The following is a 17,463-nucleotide window of genomic DNA, read 5'->3' as shown; positions in this document are numbered from 1 at the left end:
TGGAGCACGGGGCCCTAGAGCACGCGGGTTTCAGTAGTTTCGGTGAACGGGCTTAGTTGCTCCGCGGCATGTGGGATCTTCCCAGACCAGGGATCAAACCCATGTCCCCTGCATTGGCAGGCAGATCCTTAAGCACTGCGCCACCAGGGAAGTCCAGCACCCCTTTCCATTCTTTAAAAAATATATTGAGGATGCCAAAGCGCATCTGTTTATATGGGTTATAGCTACCGATATTTGCCATTTAGAAATTAAAACTGAGACTTTTTTAAACTATTTATTAGCTTTCTTTTTTTACATCTTTATTGAAGTATAATTGCTTTACAATGTTGTGTTAGTTTCTGCTGTACAACAAAGCGAATCAGCTATATGTATACATATATCCCCTCCCTCCTGAGCTTCCCTCCCACCCTCCCTATCTCACCCCCTTAGGTCGTCACAAAGCATTGAGCTGATCTCCCTGTGCTATGCTGCTGCTTCCCACTAGCAATCCATTTTACATTTGGTAGTGTATATATGTCCATGCAACTCTCTCACTTCGTTCCAGCTTCCCCTTCCTCCCAGTGTCCTCAAGTCCGTTCTCTACGTCTGTGTCTTTATTCCTGCCCTGCCACTAGGTTCATCAGTACCGTTTTTTTTAGATTCCGTATGTATGCGTTAACATATGATATTTGTTTTTCTCTTTCTGACTTACTTCACTCTGTATGACAGACTCTAGGTCCATCCACCTCATTACAATAACCCAATTTCGTTCCTTTTTATGGCTGAGTAATATTCCATTGTATATATGTGCCACATCTTCTTTATCCATTCATCTTATTTATTACCTTTTCAATTACAATCAACAATAAACCTACTAATGATAACGAATAACATTTTTAATGAAAAATAATCACATTCAAAACAAAAGCATGCCATAAAAAGAGAGGCATTGTTTTACATGTTTGCCTCCCATTAATGTTGACTGAACAGAAAGCAGCTGGATTCTCATATCTGATTCTGCATTCCACCTGTTGCAATAGCCAATCTCCCCTGGAAACTCCACCATACACCTGTGAGAGAATGAAAGTGAGAGAGGCAAAGGACATCTTAATATTATAAAAATAGTTCATGGGAATTCCCTGGCAGTCCACTGGTTAGGACTCCACACTTCCACTGCAGGGGGCATGGGTTTGATCCCTGGTCGGGGAACTAAGATCCCGCATGCCGTGGAGCACAGCCAAAAAAAAAATAATTCAGCCTGATGGGCCCCCCTGGAAGGGTCTCAGTAACCCCCAAGTTTCTGGACCCCTTTGAGAACTGCTGTTCTCAGAACAAATGATATCTGGCCCATAGTAAGCGATTTTTTGCTATGGCCATTATTACCATTACATCAAAGAAGAAAGTTCCAAAAGGACTTGCTCCAGACCCCAAGCCTTGAGCTGAACTCGGCTAGAGGAGGCTGAGGGACTCCAAACGGCAGGACAGGCAGAGCTCCCCCTATAATAATGGCACCTAAGAAGAGACCAGTGCAATAAGAAACTAAAGAGGGTTTTAGCTTCCTAACCAGGCAGCTTGCCCAGTCACAACCCCCGCAGATTTCTAGACCAGCTGCCTGCCCGAGGCAAGGCTGGTCTCTGGCAAAGGTCCCCCTCCTGGGGTGCTGGGGCAATCTGGGAACAGGTAGATGCATGCAATTCCCTCAGGAGCCAGGGAAGCTGCAGCCACCTGTCCACCAGGGAATGAGACCCACTGCCCAAGCCCCCCACACCTCTGGACCCAAAGGGCAAGGCTCTGGATGAATGCTGGGAGGCTGAACCTCAGGCGTCCACAGCCCACACATTTAGGCTGGAGCGAGCGTAAGTTGCCCAGGAGACACAAAGTGGGAGGATTAGAGGATGAAGAGGCAGAGTGGGGCTTAGGCTGTGTCTCACGTCCCTTTGGTCCCTGATCTGAGCTGCATCCTACGGAGGGCTGAAGAAGGGGCAAGGAAACAGAAACTGAGAGCAAGGCATGCCGTACAAATGCCCTGGGCAGCTCCCTTCATGGGACATAGAGATCCAAAAAATCCAGGCTCCATTTCAGATGTGTCCTTGGGGCTTCAAGGAATCACTGCCCCTTCCCTACAATCCACAGCCTCCAATTGCTACCTGAGCCTCAAGTCCTGTCTGTAAAATGGGGACCCACTACTGTGTCAAGGAGGCAAAACTTTTCCTCTACCTCCTTAGATTCAGTGACTAGGGTCTGTGAATTAAACCAACAAATGACAGATTCATGGAAGAAAAGGTACACAATTTTTATTAATATTTACATGCATGGAAGTTCACGGAAAAGTAGTGAAACTCAGAGAGCAATTAGACTCAGGGACTTATCTAACATTTTAACAAAGGAAAAAGGGTTTGGGGAGTCGGGGCTGGAGATGTATGGAGAGCTTCTGAGTTGGCAAAAGCATCCCCATGCCCAGCGAGTGGCACAGCCCAGCTCCGTGGGGACAGAAGCTTCTGCTCTCAGGACCCTCCCAGGTCTTGCCCTGTAAACCTCTTCATCTGGCTGTTCATTTCTTTATGATAAACCAGTAAACATCAAAAATGCCCTCCTGAGTTCTGTGAGCCATGCTAGCAAATTAACGAACCTGAGAAGGGGGTCTTGGGAACCCCTGATTTAGAGCCAGTGGGTCAGAAGTACAGGTGGCCCGAGACTTGGGACTTGTGTCTGAAGTGAGGGTGCTCTGTGGGACTGAGCCCTTTAACTTGTGATGTTAGGAAAATAGTGTCAGAACTAAATGATTTGTTGGACATCCAGTTAGTGTCAGAGAATTAATTGGTTTAGCATGGGGGAAAAAACCCACACGTTCGATGTCAGGAAACATCCCAGTCCCATTCTGAGGTTCTAGGTGGACATGGATTCCAGAAGGATACTATTCAACCAGTGACAGTAATACAAGCAGTAAAGTAGATTTGGAAAACCTGAGATGGTGCTCGTGAATGAACAAAGTGTGGCACACAGCCAGACAAGGAAGCGTTTGGCCCCTGGCTCTGTCACCCATTGTGTGTCCTACAGGAGCTGACTTCACCCTGAGCCTGTGTCTCCTGTACACAATTACTGTGATCAGGAGTCACCCACTCCCTTGCCAATGCTGGCTGATGCTATAGATTGAACATTTGTGTCCCCCCAAAGTTATCTGTTAAAACCTAATCTCCAATGTGATGGCATTAAAAGGTGGGGCTTTGGGAGGTGGTTAGGTCATGAGGGTGGAGCCCTCATGAATGGGATTAGTGCCCTTATAAAAGAGACCTCAGAGAGACCCCCATGCGAAGACACAGAGAGAAGAGAGCCATCTATGAACCAAGAAGTGGGTTCTCACTGGATCCAATTGATCTCGGACTCCTAGCCTCTGGAACTGCAAGAAGTAAATAAATGTTGTTTATAAGCCACGAGTCCACGATATTCTTAGCACCTGAACAGACTAAGCCAAACACCTGCTGAAGCCCTGGTGGGGATGCTGCAGAGGATGAGCAGAAGAGGGCTGCTGCCCCAATGTTCATTGCAGCACTATTTACAATAGCCAGCACACGGAAGCAACCTAAATGTCCATCAACGGAAGAATGGACAACGAAGGTGTGGTAGGTATATACAATGGAATATTGCTCAGCCATAAAAAAGAATGAAATAATGCCATTTGCAGCGACATGGATGGACCTAGAGATTGTCAGACTGAGTGAAGTAAGTCAGACAGAGAAAGACAAATATCATATGATATCACTTGTATGAGGAATCTAAAACAATGGTACAGGGACTTCCCTGGTGGCGCAGTGGTTAAGAATCTGCCTGCCAATGCAGGGGACACCGGTTCGAGCTCTGGTCCAGGAAGATCCCACATGCCACAGAGCAACTGAGCCCATATGCCACAACTACTGAACATGCGCTCCAGAGCCCACAAGGCACAACTACTGAGTCTGTGTGCTGCAACTACTGAAGCCCGCACGCTGCAACTAATGAAGCCTGCACGCTGCAACTAATGAAGCCTGAGTGCCTAGAGCCCGTGCTCCGCAGCAAGAGAAGCTACCGCAGTGAGAAGCCGGCGCACCGCAACGAAGAGTAGCCCCTGCTCGTCGCAAGTAGAGAAAGCCCACGCGCAGCAATGAAGACCCAATGCAGCCAAAAAAATAAATAAATAAAAATTTTTAATTGGTACAAATGAACCTATTTACAAAACAGAAATTGAGTCACAGATGTAGAAAACAAACTTATGGGGCTTCCCTGGTGGCGCAGTCATTGAGAGTCCGCCTGCCGATGCAGGGGACATGTGTTCGTGCCCCGGTCCAGGAAGATCCCACATGCCGTGGAGCGGCTGGGCCCGTGAGCCATGGCCGCTGAGCCTGCGCGTCCGGAGCCTGTGCTCCGCAACGGGAGGGACCACAACAGTGAGGGGCCCGCGTACCACAAAAAAAAAGGGGGGGGAGGTGGGCTGCTGGCTGGAGGAGAGTCTGTAGAGGGGATGGACACAGAACCAAAATCATCCCACTCCTGCCCTCGATCTGCCATGATAGCCCCATCTGCCAAAAATGCCACCCATTTTTCATGGGGTCTCCTGTCCCTGTTCAGAATGGAGGCCCGGGCCCTCCTGCAATCTCCCCATCAGGCCCACCACCTCGGGCCCTGCAAGCTGCCCAGAGCTCCCACCTTCCTCCCCACCTCCCAGACAATTCCCCACAGGCCCAGCTCCTCCCCACACCCTCCCCCTCATCCACCCTGCTCCAGCTCTTAAACAGGAGAAAGAATTCACCATCGAGGAAGTATCCTCCAAGACCCCATTTGCTCAGTAGAAAATGATCCAGAGACGTACACAGCCAGCTGTGGACCGTTTTGTTTATCTCTGAAGAGGGTGGGGAAGGCCCTCAATGGAGGGAGTGCAGACTTTGGTACTGTTCTTAATTAATTCTACAAATACACACGATCGCTTTTGTAATCAGGAAACAGTTTTTAAAGGCATCCAGACGCCTTCTCCTGCAAAAAGTGCTTTCTCTGATCTCCAGATCTCCCAGGTCAATCAAAGACTACCTAATAATAATCAATCCACTGGACAACCAAATGAGACTGTGTTCCCCCCAAAACCAAGGCCTGGGTCTTGTTCAAGGACATGTCCTCAGCTCCTGGTCCGTGGGAGCGCCCAGGAGGCGTTGGTTGAGCTGAGGTTGCACAGGCTGGACCAGTCAAGGTGCACCAAGCAGGCAGGCAGCGCCACCTAGAGGCCAGATGGGGAATGGCCGAGCGCGTGATCGCTGTAACTAGGAGCGGGGGGGGGGGCGGGGGGGAGTCCGCGAACGCGGAAATGGAGCCAGAAGAGAGCGTGAGAGCGCCCCTACTCCCTGCTCCAAGGTCAGAAAGAGGACCTGCGGGACATCACGCAAGTAAACGGCAGGGCGCTCTATTGAAAGAACTTTCTAACGACTACTCAGAACGGAGCAGATGGTTCAGGGGGACCCAGTATCCAAGCCAGCTAAAGCTGGCTGAAGCTGAAGACCCTGTGAGCCGCTAAGTTTCTGGCTCCACTTTTCGCAGGAAGAGCCCACTGAAGAGGGAAGCCAGAAGAGATGCTCCTGGGAGCGCTGTGAGAGGAGGGACTGGATAGGAGGAAATGAGGGAGGCACTTTCAGATAAAAGGTTGAGAGTCTAGAAAGGTTCGATCCTTTGCCCAAGGTCACATGGGTGGAAAAGGGTAGACCTTGAACCCTCATGCACTTGGTTTCCCTCCAGTCAGCCCTGGACATGACATGCCCCTGCCGGTTGGAACCTAGTTACCTCTTGTCTCCTCCATGCTGTGCCCTCTTTTCTGGTTCTGCTGTCATCTCATCCTAAACTCACTCCCAGGTGACACCTCCCTGCCCACCAGGACTGCTGGGGGCATAAACCACCAAACCACCAAGCAACAGGAACAGTCTCCAGGTCTTTGAACTTCAGGTGTCAAAAGTTCAAGGTGGTTCAGAGTATTGCACCAACCTCAGTCCTCCATTCCTCTGGCCAGCCAGGGAGAGCAAGGTCATGCTGCCTCACTATCTGAAAAATACATCAAAAGTCCCCTGGTGGACAGGGATGGACAGTCACAGCTCCCTTCCCCCTCTCCTCAGCCCCCAGGACTATAGCTCTTCCCTGCCCTGCTCCAGGTCAGCAGTGGTCCTGGGGGTTTTCACCCCCTGAGCAGAGAGTACAGGTGTGATTTGATTCCCCTGAAGGCACAGTGATCTAGACCAGCCATGTCCAACGGCAATTTAAAATGAGTCACACTTGGGTTTTCTAGTCACCACATTAAAGGAAGTAAAAATGGAACAAGTGAAGTTTTTTAGTTTTTTTTAAAATTGCGGAGAGATTCGAGATTCACATAACATAAAATTAACACTTTCAAGTGGACAATTCTTCAGCATTTAGTACCTTCACAATGTTGTGCAACCACCACCTCTAGCTAATTTCAATATATTCTTATCACCCCAAGATAAAGTCCATCCCCATTAGCAGTCACTCTCCAATCTCCCTTCCTCAGCCCCTGGCCACCACTAATCTACTTTCTATCTCTGTGGATTTGCCCCTTCTGGACATTTCACATAAATGGGATTACACAATATGTGACCTTTCAATCTGGCTTCTTTCACTCAGCATAATGTTTTCAAGGTTCACCCATGTCATAACATGTGTCACAACTCCATTCCTTGTTTTTTTATTTATTTTTTTTTAATTTATTTATTTTTGGCTGCGTTGGGTCTTTGCTGCTGCGCACGGGCTTTCTCTACTTGTGGCGAGTGGGGTCTACTCTTCATTGCGGTTCGTGGGCTTCTTATTGCGGTGGCTTCTCTTGTTGCAGAGCACAGGCTCTAGGCACGCGACCTCCAGTAGTTGTGGCACGCGGGCTCGGCAGTTGTGGCTCACGGTCTCTAGAGCGCAGGCTCAGTAGTTGTGGTACATGGGATAAGTTGCTCCACGGCATGTGGGATCTTTCCGGACCAGGGCTCGAACCCGTGCCCCCTTCATTGGCAGGCGATACTTAACCACTGTGCCACCAGGGAAGTCCTGGAAATTATTTTGAGTGATATGTTTATTTAATAATACAACATAGCCAAAATATAATCATTTCAACATGTAACCAATATGAATATTATTGTGATCTTTTACATTGTTTTTTCGTGCTGAGTTTTTGAAACCCAGCATGTGTTTTTCACTCAGAGCACATCTCCATTCAGATCAGCACCTTTCAAGCACTCGATAGCCACGTGTGGCTCATGGCGACCATCCTGGACAGCACAGGCCTATCTCACGCTCCTGGCATCATTCTCCAGCTCTGTTGTGCCTGGCAGGGGAAGGGGGGGTCACCCCCACCGCTGCCCACTAGTGTCCAAGTGCAGGATCTCACTCATCTGTGGGCCTCAGCACTGGGGTAAGTAGGTGACATCTGCATAGTAGGGTTGGACAGACCATCCTCCAATCCCTGCTCTGCCACCTACACACATACACACACATCCTGCTATGGTCTGAATGTTTGTGCTCCCACAAAATTCATATGTTGAAGCCCTAACTATCAATGTGATGGTATTAGGAGGTGGGGCCTTTGGGGTGATCAGGTCATGAGGGTGGATGAAGCAACTGACAAAGGATTAATCTCCAAAATATATAAACAGCTCGTGCAGCTTAATATCAAAATAACAAACAGCCCAATCAAAAAATGGGCAGAAGACCTAAAAGACATTTCTCCAAAGAAGACATACAGATGGCCAACAAACACATGAAAAGATGCTCAACATCACTAATTATTAGAGAAATGCAAATCAAAAATGAGGTATCCCCTCACAACAGTCAGAATGGCCATCATCAAAAAATCTACAAACAATAAATGCTGGAGAGAGTGTGGAGAAAAGGGAACCCTCATGCATTGCTGGTAGGAATGTAAATTGATATAGCCACTATGGAAAACAGTATTTTTAAAAAACTAAAAATAGAACTACCATATGACCCAGCAATCCCGCTACTGGGCATACACCCAGAGAAAAGCATAATTCAAAAAGACACATGCACCCCAATGTTCATTGCAGCACTATTTACAATAGCCAGGACATGGAAGCAACAGAGGAATGGATAAAGAAGATGCAGTACATATATACAATGGAATATTACTCAGACATAAAAAGGAACAAAATTGGGTCATTTGTAGAGACATAGATGGACCTAGAGACTGTCATCAGCGTGAATTAAGTCAGAAAGAGAAAAACAAACATCATATACTAAGGCATATATGTGGAATCTGAAAAAATTGGTATAGATGATCTTATTTACAAAGCAGAAATATAGACACAGACATAGAGAACAAATGTATGGATACCAAGGGGGAAGGGGGGGTGGGATGAACTGGGAGATTGGGATTGACATATATACACTATTGATACTATGTATAAAATAGATAACTAATGAGAACCTACTGTATAGCACAGAGAACTCTACTCAATGCTCTGTGATGACCTAAATGAGAAGGAAATCCAAAAAAGAGGGGATATATGTATACGTATAGCTTCACTTTGCTGTACAGTATAAATTAACACAATATTGTAAAGCAACTATACTCCAATTTAAAAAGAAAATGTGATGGTATTAAGAGGTGGGGCCTTTGGGGTGATCAGCTCATGAGGGTGGAGCCCTCATGAGTGGTATTAGTGCCCTTATCAAAGGAAACCCAGAGCACTCACTTGCCCTTTCTGCCATGTGAGGACACAGCAAAATGACACCATCTGTGAACCACGAAGCCCTCACTGGACACCAGACCTGATGGCACCTTGGTCTTGGATGTTCCAGCCTCCAGAACTGTAAAGAATAAATGTCTGTTGTTTATAAGCCTTCTGGTCTATGGCATTTTGTTATAGCAACCCAGATGGACTAAGATACATCCCAACCCTGGACTCAGCCTTCTAATCAATAAAATAGGAGTAAGGTAAGGAGGACATGTGTGTGCAGGCCCCTCGGGGCTACCTGGCACTGTGTGTGCATGCAGTGCCAACCACAGTGGCACATGGTGATGCTATAAAAGCAAGAAAACGTAACAGTGCACTTCCAGAGGAAGAGGATGCCTTGGGAATCCTGCAGGAGTTACCTGGCTACAGAGGCCACTGCATAAGCCCAGGGAGCCATCACTGGTCCTCAGCTGCCTGTGGGTACCTCTAAGTCAGGGGTCATTCATTGGGCTTCTCACCTGGTGCACAGCTGGGGCAGGGATGGGGAGGGTGGCCTGAGCAAGGAGATGCCAGGTCAGTAGGGACCCTGCTGGGGCTGCTACAGGATTATTTCTTGAGGAGTTTGCTCCCAGCTTCTCAGGGTGGACCCGGCCAAGCCTTGGGGCCACACCAGCCCTCCTTCTGACTCATTCATCAGTGGAGGCAGAGAAAGCAGCCTTTAAATATAGCTCAGCACCATCTGAGACTCTGGGGCTGATGGAAGGAAGCCAGCAGCCGCCCCTGACCCAGCCAGCCGTCCTCCACGCTGGGCTCAGACACCCCCGCCTCTCTGCCTTCTCGCCCCTTCCCTTGCAGCCTCAAACAGCCTGCTGTCACGAGGCCCAGGCTCAGATGTTTAGGCTTTCTGTAAATGTGAGCTATAAAAAGAACCATGGGGCGGGTGGAAGGGTGGGAAATGGCCACCAGCTTGTTAAGAGATACCACCCCCATGCTGCCCCTAGCACAGCAGACATCCCCCCAACCACCGCCCCTAGAGATGAAGGCTCCTGCTTGCGTGCAGACACACTATGACAAGCTGGCATTTAGAATCAGGGATAAGGAGGCCAGCCAGTTGGGGGAAAGCCAAGTCTGACTTTATAAAGGTCCCTCTCCTTGGCCGGAACTGGGTGCTGGAAATTGCAGATTGTGCAGATGCCTCCAGCTGAGGCAGGTCAAGCCCGCTCCAGGAGCGTACTTGGGTGGGGTGGGGGGGTGAGGGGACACATGGACACTGTGGAACACAGGCTGCCAGCCCTTAGCAGGGCTCCAGCCCCAGGCTGGCCTCCCCAGGCTCTGAATGTGCATGCAGGACAGCCACCCATGCAACAGCATCATTCACCTGTCCCTCAGCCTCACCTCCACCTGATCACGCTTCCAGCTTGCACTTGTGCCCAATCGCCCAGCTCTCCACACCCACTGCTCCACTCGGGCAGACCCTCCCTCCTCCATCAGGGTAACTGCAGCCCCCACCCAGCCAGCGCCCCCCTTTCCCTGGGCTCTCTGCTCATGCAGCCCACCTGCAGCCCAAGCTCCCCACACCATCCGGAGCTCAAGATGTCCACCTCCTGCCACAGCCCATCCCCCCCTCCCTTGCGGGGACTTTCTGCCAGTCCTTCAACTGTACATAGGGCACCGGTTAGGTGCCAGGCGCAGGTCAGGAGCTGAGAATGCACGGTGGAGAGTAAGATGGGCACTGTCACATCCTCACGGACTCCCAGTCAGATGGAGGAGGCAAAGGGCACATTGACAAAACTACATCGACAAACCAAAAAGAAAAAGCAGGGAAATAATGAATGACAACTGGGATGTGTGCTGTGAAGGAACAGCCCAGAGCACTGCAGAGAGGCTGACCTTCCTCAGAAGGGGAAGGGAAAATATACACATGGCCTGAAGGACAAGGGTCTAGTGGGAGAAGGGGGAGGGGTGGGGACATTCCATGCAGGGAAAGAAGTTCTGAGTAGGAGCAAATTGAGAAGACCAAGGTGCCATGTACATCCTCCTTGGGACTACTTGGTCTTTATTCTGAGAACAGAAGAGAGCCTCTGAAGGCTCAGGAGAGCTGGCGTGCTCAGACTTCCATTTGTAAAAACTCACTGACTTAGAGACAGAAAGAACGGTGGTTACCAGGTGCTGGTGTGAGGGGAGTGAGGAATTATTGTTTAATGGGGACAGAGTTTGGTTTGGGGTTTTTTTGGGGTTTTTTTGTGTGTGTGTGCTATGCGGGCCTCTCACTGTTGTGGCCTCTCCCGTTGCGGAGCACAGGCTCCGGACACGCAGGCTCAGCGGCCATGGCTCACGGGCGCAGCCGCTCCGCGGCATGTGGGATCTTCCCGGACCGGGGCAAGAACCCGTGTCCCCTGCATCGGCAGGCGGACTCTCAACCACTGTGCCACCAGGGAAGCCCTGGTTTGGGTTTTTTTGTTTGTTTGTTGTTGTTTGTTGGTTGGTTGGTGGGGGTTTTTTGTTTGTTTGGCAGCATTTCACGGCTTGCAGGATCTTAGTTCCCCAACCAGGGATTGAACCCGTGCCCCTTGCAGTGGAAGCATGGAGTCTTAACCACTGGACCACCAGGGAATTCCCAGGGACAGAGTTTCAGTTTGGAATGATGAAAAAGTTCCAGAGATGGATGGCGGTGATGGTTGGGTGACAATATGTAAATGTATGTAAAACCACTAAACTTTCACTTAAAAACGGTTAAAATGGTAAATCTTATGTATATTTTACCACAATTTTAAAAAGTTTAAAAAATTATCAAAATGGTAAAATTTATGTTAGGTGTATTTATGTCATGGGTTAAGGTGAAAACAATCCACATGTCCATCAGCAAATGAATGGATAAACAAATTGTGGTATATCCATACAATCGAGTGTTCATTCAGAAAATGATCAAAGTTTTGATACATACTACAACGTGGATGAATCTCAAAAACAAACTAACTGGAAGACGCTAGACATAAAAGACTACATAGTGTATGATTCCATTGATATGAAGTGTCCAGAAGAGGGAAATCCATAGAAACAGAAAACTACGATTGGTGGTTGCCATGGGCTAGGGGAGGTGGAATGGGTATGGCGGCTAATGGGTACAGTGTTTCTTGAGGTGATGGAAATGTTCTGGAGATGGATGGTGGTGATAATTGCACAACATTGTGAACGTCCTAAATGCCAGGGAATTGTACACTTTAAAATGGTTTGGGGAATTCCCTGGCGGTCAGGTGGTTAGGACTCCACGCTTTCACTGTGGAGGGCTCGGGTTCAATCCCTGGTGGAGGAAAAATAATATCCCTAGTCGAGGGAACTAAGATCCTGCAAGCTGCGCAGCATGGCCAAAAAATAAAAATGTAAATAAATAAATAATAAAATGGTTTGGAATCCCCTGACAGGCCAGTGGTTAGGACTTGGCACTTGCACTGCTGGGGGCCTGAGTTCAATATCCGGTCAAGGAATTAAGATCTTGCAATGGCTTCCCTGGTGGTGCAGTGGTTGAGAGTCCGCCTGCCGATGCAGGGGACATGGGTTCGTGCCCCGGTCCGGGAAGATCCCACATGCCGCGGAGAAGCTGGGGCCTGTGAGCCATGGCTTCTGAGCCTGCGCGTCCGGAGCCTGTGCTCCGCAACGGGAGGGGTCACAACAGCGAGGCCCGCGTACCGCAAAAAAAAAAAAAGATCTTGCAAGCCACGTGGCGCAAGCCAAAAAGAAAAAAAAAAAAAAAGTGTATTTTATGTTATTTATTTTGCCTCAATTTAAAAAAAAAAAAAAAGGAAAGGAAAGGAAAGTTCACTGGCTACGCTGAGAAAAGAGATGATTGGGGCAGGGAGACCAGAGAAGGGAGGTGGGGCACATCCCGGAACCCAAGGCAATGACAGATGATGGCACCAGGGCGGGGCAGGGAAAAACAGAGGGAAGAGAGAAACACGGAGACAGGAGATGGGACCCTGTGACTGGTTAGATGGCGGGTGGTTAATGGGATGGTTCTATCCCATCCATCAGCCCAGGGTGAGGCCATTACTTGAGACAGGTCTGGCCTTCCTGTCTCTGCTCCTGCTGTGCCCCCACCAGCCTGCCCATCTCAGTGCTCAATCCCACTCCACCTTGAAGGCTCAAGTGTCCCCTCCCCCCGGGGGAATCCTCATCGTCCCCTCCCCAGTGTTAATCATCAGAGTCTTCTGCGTGTCCTCACTCCCCTCCAACTCCAACTCCCACCCACCTCTTTGCTGTGCCAACCAGGAAACATCCCAGGAAGCCCCGAGTCAGCATCAGGTAACATTCAGGTCTTAGGCTCCTTAGAGCAGGGGTCTGCAAACATCTGGAAAGGGCCAGACAGGAAATATTTTCTGCGCTGAGGGCCAGGCAGTCTCTGTTGCAATGACTCAACTCTGCCTCGTAGTGTAAAAGCAGCCCCAGATAATAGGTAAATGAATGAGCACAGCTGTGTGTCAATAAAACTTTATTTATGAACTCTGACTTTAATTGAAATATATTTGCCATATAACACTGTGTAAATTTAAGGTGTCCAACACTTGACACATTTATATATTGTAACTGATTTAGATATTGTAATATGATTGCCATTGTATCCATAATTAGCACCTCTATGATGTTACATCATTATTTCTTTTTAGTGGTGGGAATAATTAAATTGCTAGTCTCTTAGCAAGTCTGATGATTATAATACAAGACTGTTGTCTATATTTACTCTTCTGTGCATCTGTGGAACTCTAGGACTTATTTACTACTCATTGCAAGTTTATGCCCTTCAACAACATCTGTTCTATCCCCCCAATCCCTTGGACACTAAAATTTGAATTGCAGATAATTTTAAAGTCGTGAAAATTTTTTCCAGCCATTTATAAATGAAAAAGCCTAGGGACTTCCCTGGCGGTCCAGTGGTTAAGACTCCATGCTTCCACTGCAGGGGGCATGGGCTCAATCCCTGGTCAGGGAACTAAGATACTGCATGCCGTGAGGCATGGTCAAAAATGAAAGAAGGAAGGAAGGAAGGAAGGAAGGAAGGAAGGAAGGGAGGGAGGGAGGGAGCGAGGGAGGGAGGGAGGAAGGAAGGAGAGAGAGAGGGAGGGAGGGAGGGAGGGAGGAAGGAAGGAAAAGAGAAAGAAAGAAAAAAAAAGAAAGAAAGAAAGAAAGAAAGAAAGAAAGAGGAAGGAAGGAAGGAAGGAAGGAAGAGGGAGGGAGGGAGGAAGGAAGGAAAAGAAAAGTCCATTCTTAACTCACAGGCTGTACAGAAACAGACAGCAGACTGCATTTAGCCACCATGCTGTGGATGGTTCTAGCACGATCTCTTGCCCCACATCTGTTGCTTCTAATAGTGTATATCAGGGAGTCTTGGTTATCTTTATAAGGGCACTAATCCTATTCATGAGGGACCCACCCTCATGACCTAATTCCCTTCCAAAGGCCCCACCTCCTAATACCATCACCTTGGGGGGTAGGATTTCAACATACACATTGGGGGTGGGGGGAGACACAAACAGTCAGACCACAGTAGTGAGTATGCAGGTTTTCAAAAATTATTATAGGGGTAATATAAAACTGCACTGTTTAAGCAAAAGGTCACATGGTACAGAGCCCTGCTACCTGCTCTCTCTCATGCTGCACCTATGGCTTCCTGGGGAGGTCCCTACCATCAGTTAAGGAAAAGAAAATTCAGGCCTTGTTTACAGATGGTTCTGCATGATCTGCAGACACCCCCTGAAACTGAACAGCTGCAGCACTATAGCCCCTCTCTGGGACACCCCTGAAGGACAGTAGTGAAGGGAATCCCAGTGGGCAGAACTGTGAGCAGTGCACCAGGTGTTGTTGTTCATTTTACCTGGAAGGAGAAATGGCCAGATGTGTGATCATACGCTGATTCGGAGGCTGGAGCCAGTGGTTTGGCTGGAGGATCAGGGACTTGAAAAGAAGATGATTGGAAAATTCATGATGAAGAAGTCTGGGGAAGAGATCTGCAAACAGGCTTCTCTGAATGGGCAATAAGTGTGAGGTATCCCATGTCAATGCTCACTGCTATGTTCTGATTGTTTGTGTCCCCCCCAAACAAATTCATATGTTAAAATCCTACCCCCCAAGGTGATGGTATTAGAAGGTGGGGTCTTTGGAAGGGAATTAGATCATGAGGGTGGGTCCCTCCTGAATGAGATTCAGTGTCCTTATAGAGACCCCGGAGAGCTCCCTGGTCCCTTCTGCCATGTGAGGACACAGCAAGAAGATGCCATCTATGAACCAGGAAGTTAGCTCTCACCAGACACCAGATCTGCCGGCACCTTGATCTTGGACTTCCAGCCTTCAAAACTGTGAGAAATAAATATCTGTTGTTTATAAGCTACCCAGTCTATGGTATCTGTTAGAGAAGCCTGAACAGACTAAGACATTCACTGAAGGGTGGCCTTAGCAGAAGAGGATTTTAATAATCAAATGGATAGGAGTCTGTGGATAACAACTGGCCTCTTTCCCCAGCCACCCCTGTGTTGACCCAATGGGCTCATGAACAATGTGGCCACCCAGTGCCTTCCTGCCTGGGTGACCACTGTTAGCCATCTGGTCTATATGGGGACTCTGTTCTCACCACCATCCTGAGAGTTCACTGTTCCTGAGCCCCTCCAATGGGCAGGCACAAAGCAGCCACCCTTCCCACAGACCGGAGGCCACATCCACTTGTGCAGACTTGGCTGGGAGGCGCAAAGCCTTGAGGACTGGTAGGAGAAGGGGACTGATACTGGGCAGCCTCTTTCCTTCACTCCTGGACGGCACTGCCTCCCACCCCACACCCTTGTAAGTCCTTTTATTTAAAGACAAAGCAGAAACATGCAATACCTGCCTTTGGTGACTTGCTTTTTTTTTTTTAAGTTGAGGTAAAATTCACAGAACATAAAATTAACTAGGAACCATTTCCTTTCTTTCTTTCCTTCTTTATTTCTTTTTTTTTTTTTTTGACTGCCAGAGAATTCCCAACCAGTAACCATCATTCTAAACTGTACAGGGACTTCCTTGGTGGCGCAGTGGTTAAGAATCCGCCTGCCAATGCAGGGGACACAGGTGTGATCCCTGGTCCAGAAAGATCCCCCATGCCACGGAGCAACTAAGCCCCTGCGCCACAACTACTGAGTCTGCGCTCTAGGGCCTGTGCTCCGCAACAAGATAAGCCACCACAATGAGAAGCCCGCACACCGCAGTGAAGAGTAGCCCCAGCTCGCTGCAACTAGAGAAAGCCCACACGCAGCAACAAAGACCCAACGCAGCCAAAAATAAATAAATTTTTTTTTAAAAGTAATAAACTCTACGATTTGGTGGCATTTAGTACATTCACATTTTTTTGAAGTATAGTTGATTTACAATGTTGTGTTAATTTCTGCTGTACAGCAAAGTGATTCAGTTTATATATATATATATATATATATATTATATATATATATATATACACATTCTTTTTCATATTCTTTTCCATTACGGTTTATCACAGGATATTGCATATAGTTCCCTGTGCTATATAGTAGGACCTTGTTGTTTATCCATTTTATATATAATAATTTGCATCTGCTAATCCCAAACTCCCAATCCATCCCTCCTCCACACCCCCATCCCCCTTGGCAACCTGTTCTCTGTGTCTGTCTGTTTCTGTTTTGTAGATACGTTCATTTGTGTCGTATTTTAGATTCCATATATAAGTAATATTATACGGTATTTGTCTTTCTCTGTCTGACTTACTTCACTTAGTATGATAATCTCTAGGTCCATCCATGTTGCTGCAAATGGCATTATTTCATTCTTTTTTATGGCTGGGTAATATTCCATTGTATATATGTACCACATCTTCTTTGTCCATTCATCTGTGGATGGACATTTAGGTTGTTTCCATGTCTTGGCTATCGTGAATAGTGCTGCTATCAACACTGGGGTCCATGTACATTCACAATGTTTTGCAACCATCTTATCCAGTTCCATAATATTTTCATCACCCCACAAGGAGACTTCATGTACATTATGCAGTCACTCCTTATCCCCTCTTCCCCTCCTGGCAACCACTCATCTACTTTCTGTCTCTGGATTTGCCTATTCCATAAATTTCATATAAAACAAAGTCATACGATACGTGACCTTTTCTTTCACTGAGCTTAATGTTTTTGAGGTTCGTCCATGTTGTAGCATGTATCAGTGCTTCATTCTTTTTAAGACTGAATGAAATATTCCATCATATGGATGGACCACTTTTTGTTAATCCCTTCATCCATTGATGGACAATTGTTTCCACCTTTTGGCGATGGTAAACAGTGCTGCTATGAACATGTGTGTAAAAGGATTTGTATGAATATGTTTTCAATTATTTGGGGGATGACGACTTGCTTTTTTACTTAACGATATAGCAAAGACATCCCAGTGGCGGGCCAATTCTGCACCCAGTCTTCGATGGTTTGCAGGATGAGCTCATTAGAGGTGTGTGGAATGAAACAATGAATCAAGATTTAGGTGAAACTTTCCTGGGAGCACTGCAGTTTTTGTTAACAGAGAAGTTGACTGGCTAGGGTGACGGCCTTAAATGCAGCAGCTGGGATGGGATGGTGGTCAGGTGAGCCCAGAAAAATAGAGAGGAAGGTAGGCTCCTCCTTCCTGAACTCTAGGGACCCAAGTGGTTTTCTGGAAAGGTCTCAACCTTCAAAGTCCAGCTTTAACGAACAGAAGGAACAGGGTGCTGGGGTTCCCCCGAGACAGCTGCCCAGAAGGTGAGGCC

At 47.7% G+C, this 17,463-nt stretch overlaps 1 long non-coding RNA gene across 2 annotated transcripts in view; it reads right to left on the bottom strand.

Moving 5' to 3' along the window:
• Positions 1-482: 482 nt before the first annotated feature.
• The window catches only part of LOC132517568 (uncharacterized), a 23,232-nt gene continuing 6,251 nt past the window's right edge, over positions 483-17,463 (bottom strand). Inside the window, exons 2-4 of one of the 2 annotated variants that reach the window (XR_009539768.1) lie at positions 14,551-14,630; positions 8,703-8,817; positions 483-1,049 (exon numbers count right to left, since the gene is read on the bottom strand). This is a non-coding gene — a long non-coding RNA (uncharacterized LOC132517568). The remainder of the gene's footprint in view (positions 1,050-8,702; positions 8,818-14,550; positions 14,631-17,463) is intronic. The other variant, XR_009539767.1, reaches the window with a different exon arrangement.

The sequence above is a fragment of the Lagenorhynchus albirostris genome, chromosome 3 (assembly GCF_949774975.1).
Source record: "Lagenorhynchus albirostris chromosome 3, mLagAlb1.1, whole genome shotgun sequence".
In the NCBI taxonomy this organism is placed as follows: domain Eukaryota; kingdom Metazoa; phylum Chordata; class Mammalia; order Artiodactyla; family Delphinidae; genus Lagenorhynchus; species Lagenorhynchus albirostris.
This window is presented reverse-complemented; position numbering and strand designations above follow the sequence as displayed.